This window comes from Bos mutus, chromosome 1, assembly GCF_027580195.1.
Source record: "Bos mutus isolate GX-2022 chromosome 1, NWIPB_WYAK_1.1, whole genome shotgun sequence".
NCBI lineage: Eukaryota > Metazoa > Chordata > Mammalia > Artiodactyla > Bovidae > Bos > Bos mutus.
This window is the reverse complement of record NC_091617.1, coordinates 20,473,801-20,480,270: the sequence shown is the minus strand read 5'-3', so window position 1 is coordinate 20,480,270 and position 6,470 is coordinate 20,473,801. Positions and strand designations below refer to the sequence as shown.

The 6,470-nt window shown below is 37.9% G+C and overlaps 1 non-coding gene across 1 annotated transcript; it reads left to right on the top strand.

Moving 5' to 3' along the window:
• The first annotated feature begins 6,152 nt into the window (after nucleotides 1–6,152).
• Nucleotides 6,153–6,224, top strand: TRNAW-CCA (transfer RNA tryptophan (anticodon CCA)). Its single transcript has one exon. It is a non-coding gene; the product is annotated as a tRNA-Trp (tRNA).
• The last annotated feature ends 246 nt before the right edge of the window (nucleotides 6,225–6,470 follow it).

Genomic DNA, 6,470 nt, shown 5'->3' with positions numbered 1-6,470 from the left:
ACTATGCTTCAATGGAAAAAAAAAACATAATACAAAAATAAAGAAAATGCAAATTATTCAGAATAGGTAGCTGTTCAACTGTTAACCAGGTGCTTTACACATAATATTTTATAAACTATGTTGAGATATATTCATCGAACACATCAATTACCTTTCATACTGACAAAAGTAATTTTTGTCTGATGTCTCATAAAGTGTTCATATAAAAATAATAGCCTAGAGGAGTAGGAATGTGTGGAGGAGGGAGGGAGATTCAAGAGGGAGGGGACATATGCACACCTATGGTTAATTCATATTGATATATGACAGAAATCAAACCAATATTGTAAAGCAACTATCAATCAATTAAAAGTAAATACATATTAAAAATAAATAAATAAATTATACCACTATTTACCAATTTTAGACAAGAACTTGTCCTGACTACTTACCACATTTTTGTCCCATTAACAGCAAATTTCATTCTGTCCTTTGAATTTGAGACATTTAGGGCTTTGTTCTGCTCTCAAACTTCTCGCTATTATGACACTTCGGGTCAGGCTTACTGTACATGAATGCAATAGTTGTATCATTATATTATAAGAAGCTAATTGTATTGCTTATGCTAATGAATTATTCATGGTATAATCACATAAATTCACTCCATACTGATGCTTTATTTTGCATACTAATTTGAACATGGTACATTTTTCACATTTTGATCTAGAATGATCTCAGATAATGACCTGTTTTGGATACTTGGTTTTACATTGACCTCAGTATTCCTCTTTTCTCTAAACATTGCTCCATGAATGTATTTATTTCACCAGGGTGGTATAGGTCATTCAGAGGCAGGGCTCCACTAATAATTTTTAATGCCTTCCAATTATGGCTTATTAATAGGATTTCCAAGATAGTTCCCTCAACATAAAGCATGTGTTACCCAGGACCTTCCAAATACAGACATTCCATATTCTGTCTTCTCTTTCTAACTCACATGTCCCAAACTCATCATTCTCCCTAGCCTTGCTCAACCCCTGAATTGTTCATTTAATTACTCTTTCCTAACTTGTGCTTTGATCCATCCATGCCAACAAGTCACTTACAGATAATCCTAACATTTTACATGTGGAAAAAATGACTCAGTGTTGACCAGTGGCTGTGCATGCTATTTGTCCTGACTTGTCCTACTCAACTCAAACCCCCACACAGTTATCAAATTAATTTTTCTCCAACCACTAATGATAGCAAATGTTTCCTCTGCATCAGAATCTGCTGTGGCTTATTACCCACTATCCATGTTAAAATGTGGCTACTTAGCACTATTGATAATAGTCAAGACATGGAGACAACATAAATGCCCATCAACATGTGAACGGATAAAGGTGTGGTACATACGTAGGATGGAATATTAGCCATAAAAATGAAATACTGTCATTTGGGGCAACATGGATGGACCTCGAGACTATCATGCTAAGTGAAGTAATTCAAAGACAAATATTATATGGTATCACTTATATGTAGAAGCTAAAACATGACACAAATGAGCTACTAAACAGAAAGAGACTCAGACACAGAGAACAGATTTGTGGTTGCAACAGGGAAGGAGGTGGGGAGGGAAGGATCAGGAGTTTGGGATTAGCAGACACAAACTATCATGTATAGGATGGATAAACAACAAGGTCCTACTGTAGAGCATGGGGAATTATTTTCAATATTCTACGATAAACCTTCATGAAAAAGAATGTATATGCATGTCTATGTATGACTGAGTCACTTTGCAATGAAACATAAATTAATACAACATTGTAAATCAACTGTACTTTGATAAAATAAGCATCTGCTTAGCGTTCGAGTCCTCCCTAAAGCACCCACTCTTCCTACTGATCTTACTTTATCTTCCCTTTTAGGTCGATCAGTCTGCTCACTGCTTCAGAAACACAGCAAGTTCATACCACTACCTACACCTTATTTACCCCAACTACAATTTCCTAAGCTTATTTGTACCTATGAAATACTTTATGTTTTCTCAAGGCCCAGCCATCTAGGCTGTGCAGTATCCTTGAACTATTCCAACTTTCAGTTTTACCTGATTTCTCCTTAGCACCTGCCATACTGCAGTATTTTATTATATGCCTTTTTATATTTACTCTTTATTGTTGCCTTTTACCCTTATTTCATGTATTTTAATTTTTTCCTAACAAGATTATAAAATGTTTGAAAATCTGAACCTTATCACATATTAATTCTGCTTCTCCCTTTGAAAGGATGAGTAAATTCTTGCTGCCTATAGAATCTCACATGTCATAAGTGCTAATAACCATTTATTTTATTTGACTGATTATGAATTCCTGTCATGGCAGGTGTTGACATGTACATAATACCATTATGGAGGATCCAAATGACCAAGCTATATTTCAAATTGTTGGTAGTACTCTAAGCAAACATATTTATCATAAAATGGAATAGTGATTTTTTATTTATGAGAGTCTGGAGTTGGAAAAGTATTTGACCTATCTTTCTTTAATTGGAAATATCTAACATCAGCCTTTTGGATGGGAGGATAATTTGATTGCACTATCTGCTATTCATTTGATGGCTGAGGTGGATTTAGTTATCAGGCTGGCTGGCCAGGTATAACTTTCATTCCTGGATGCTAAAGTTATGAGATAGAATTTAGAGGCTGAGCAGCTCACTTGGAGGAGAAGGACCATTTTATAGACAAGAGTATCAATGAAACCACCTCCTTGTTATCATCTTTGGAAGACGAGAGCAACCATTAGTATTTTTACACACTAAATGTCGTATCAATGCTTAGCTATTACACAGATTTGCAAGGTTTCTATTTAAGTCCTTGGATTGCAGTGCCTTAAATTAATGTAAATATCCTTTCAAAACAGTAAAGTTTCCTTGGAGTATATAAGAGTTAGACTAAAAATTTCATCAAGGGAAGCTAGAGGCCATGTCTATCTTATGTATCTTATGTCTTTAAGACATCAATAAACAAACGTGGGAATATATTAATATATTCAAATGTTACACAAGTACTGTGGACTCCATCCAGTTACAGAGGTATTCTCATTGATATTAAATTCTGCATTTATTTTCCCAAACCATCCTTCTACCTAACTCCAAGAAGTCAAGTGTTTTGTAGTGTTTACCTTCTCAAATATTTCTAACATCTCCAGGGACACTTGTTAGTATTTGCTGCTTGCTGCCATGGCTAGAAAGTCAGGACTTTCTGATCTTTAGATCTTGGATCCATGGAAGAAATACTTTAAGGTTAAAATACTGTTTCCATGACGACTGCTGTCATGGCCACCAGGAAAATCTCCCCTTGTGATGTTGGTGAAATTGGACCTATGCCTCTATGACTGAAAGTGGAGGGTCACTGAGTAGTATAAAGGATGTCCATTCTGTATTAGACTTAGCTAAGGCTTCTATAGCAATTTTGCTTGCACCTCAAGAGTTAGGGCACTCAGCTCTCCAGCACTCTCATTCACCCCCATAGAGCTAGAGAGCCAGGATGCCAAAATTCCAGGACTGAACACCAAGACCACTTCCAGGCTGAGACTCTGCTTCCAGGAGCATCTTTCCCACCAGTGACACATGGGCTATCTTGCATCCCAATGTCAGTGAAATTGCAACCAGCGTTGCCTAAAATGTAAGATTTTTCTTCTATTGGGAGAATTGATATGCTTAGAATGTGATTTAAAGACAAAACCCTTTCACGGCAAAATGAAGGTTAAAATGTTTCTTGTCAGGTATACTTAACCTGGGGTCCTAGAACAAGGCTGCTTGAGTTCCAAATTTTTACTTTGATGGATCACCTAATTAACATATGAATTAGAATTGTTTGGTCCACTTCCCATAATTAGTTGGCAAACTATACCCACAGCCGTTAACCCCCTCCCCGCCCTCCCCTGGGCCCTGTTGCTGGGTCCATAGTGCTGGATTAGACCATATTTCTCCTCTTTCTTTGGGATCACTCCCTTCTGCCCCCACCCCAATCAGAAGTGGCTGAACTCTTTTGGTGGATGGATCTTTCTCTTCTTCTTTCAGTTCCTATGCAGAGGAGTGGTCACAAATGTGGATGAAATTGTTACAGGAAGGAGGACTCCTTCCAGGGCCTGAGAGTGGGCTCTTGTCTAACACTCAGAAGTGAATTGTCTGAGGAGACACATGTGATGACAATACAAGAGACTTTATTGGGAAGGGGAGCCTGGGTGGAGTGTAGCAGAGTAAGGGAACCCAAGACAACTGCTCTGCCATGTGGCTCACAACCTCAGTGTTTATAATAATGAGGTTGGTTTCTGGGTTGTCTCTGGCCAATCATTTCCATTTTAACTTAGGGCCCTTCCTGGTGACAAGCACATCTTTTAGCCAAGATGAATTCTAGAAGAAGGAGTCTGGGAAGTTGCTTGGCTCCTCCATCTTTTGGCCCTGCCTGAATTCTTCTGGTTAGCTGTTGACTGTAGCACCATATTCCTTATTGGGACCTTCTATTGTGAGACAACTCAGGCAAGTGGTTGTCATGGTGGCTGGCCAAGGTGGATGGTTTCAGTCAATAGTTCCTTATAAAATGATCACGAATATAATATACAACACCAGAGTGCTACTATTTTAAAAGTAATATGAAGCAAAATGCACAAGAACTTCATGTGCAGGTTTCATTGTCTGAGACTAACAAATAAAAGAGAAACACTGGTGAGAACTTAAATGACAGGTGCTGCTGTTCACTGAAAAACATGCCCCCGTGTTTTCTGCAGTGCATTGTAAAAACGGATGCTGGAAGAGCCAGGAAGACTATAGATCTATTCATTTAATATTTAATATAAACAAGTTCAGTTCAGTTCAAAGCCTTATATTAAACCTTTGTAGAGCTGGATGAATTCTTTTCTGAGTGATAAGAGGCAGTAATATTTTTCCTTCATCAAGAATGGGGAAAAAATAAGTAGATACAGACTTTTTTGGAAGAAATAAGAAGTTATACAAAATAACAGTGCCCTGGATACATGACCTCTGTCCTATAAGTTGTCGGGTAATTTAATAGATTAGAAGCAAAAAGAAAACCATTCTCTATATACAGCTTTGGCATTTGTCAAGATCCAAAAGGGATGTTTAATAAGGACTTCAAAATAACTTCACACATAGAAGAAAGGGAAAAGAGGGGAGGAGGATTTGAATGATGCTGTCCAAGATTTATCACCAGAAGTAGGGACCAACTTTGGAAACTTATGCCCCTCTGATAGCCAAATATTTTAGTAATAACAGAAATTATATCCCTAAAAGAATTGAAAGATACCTACTAGGTACCCAGTGGTAAAGAATCTGCATGACAATGCAGGAGACACAAGAGACTCAGGTTCAATCCCTGGGTTGCAAAAATACCTGGAGTAGGAAATGGCAACCCACTTCTGTGTTTTTGCCTAGGACATTCCACGGACAGAGGATCCTGGTGGGCTATAGTCCAAAGGGTTACAAAGAGTCAGACGTGACACAGCAGGCACGCATGCACTTATGCACACTGTGTAAGGCCAGATTCTTTCATGGACATTACCCCATCTCATCTCTTTAAATCCTCAGTATTGCTACCCCCTTGTTTAGACACTGAGACTGGAGTTCAAAGCATTTAAGTGATTTCTCCAGACTCAGTAAGTAGGGGTCAGAGGTAGAATTCTAATCCAGGATGAACTCTAGAACCCATGCTTTTTTGGCCTTAATATAAAAGAATAATTCAGAGTTTTAAACATTAAATAAGAACATATCTCTTATTCTCTATTTCTAAAAGAAAGTATTTTCTAAAAAGCACCATCATCACTGTTATCATCAGGAAGAAAAGTAGATCAGTCGTGTCGATGCGCTTGGCTTAGTGCTAGCAGTAGCTTTAAAGGAATTAATAGATCCATTCCTTTAACTATGATTTTAGAATCACTAAAAAGGCATTGGAAAAAACACAGCTTTTTTTAAAGGTAATTTCCTCCATAATTTTGAACTCAACTTTCATTGGAAATGTCCAAAACTTTTTCTGTTCAAATCTTTATGATTTAAATTATGAGGTTAAAATGGAAAATAATTTTTCTTTTAAAATCTCAATGTTTGCTTGCCTATACACACACACACACACATGTGCTGTGACCTCAATTTAACCATTTTAGGATAGGGCTCTGGCTTTCCAGGTGGCTCAGAGGTTAAAGCGTCTGCCTCCAATGCAGGAGACCCGGGTTCGATCCCTGGGTCGGGAAGATCCCCTGGAGAAGGGAATGGCAACCCACTCCAGTACTCTTGCCTAGAGAATCCCATGGAGGGAGGAGCCTGGTAGGCTACAGTCCATGGGGTTGCAAAGAGTCGGACACGACTGGGCGACTTCACTTCACTTCTGCGTTTATGCTAAAGCATTTCTCTTATTTAAAAGATATTGTTCCATAAACAAATATATTTAAACCAAATCTTAAACCATTTGAAATATAAACAAGTAGAAAGTGAAGTCA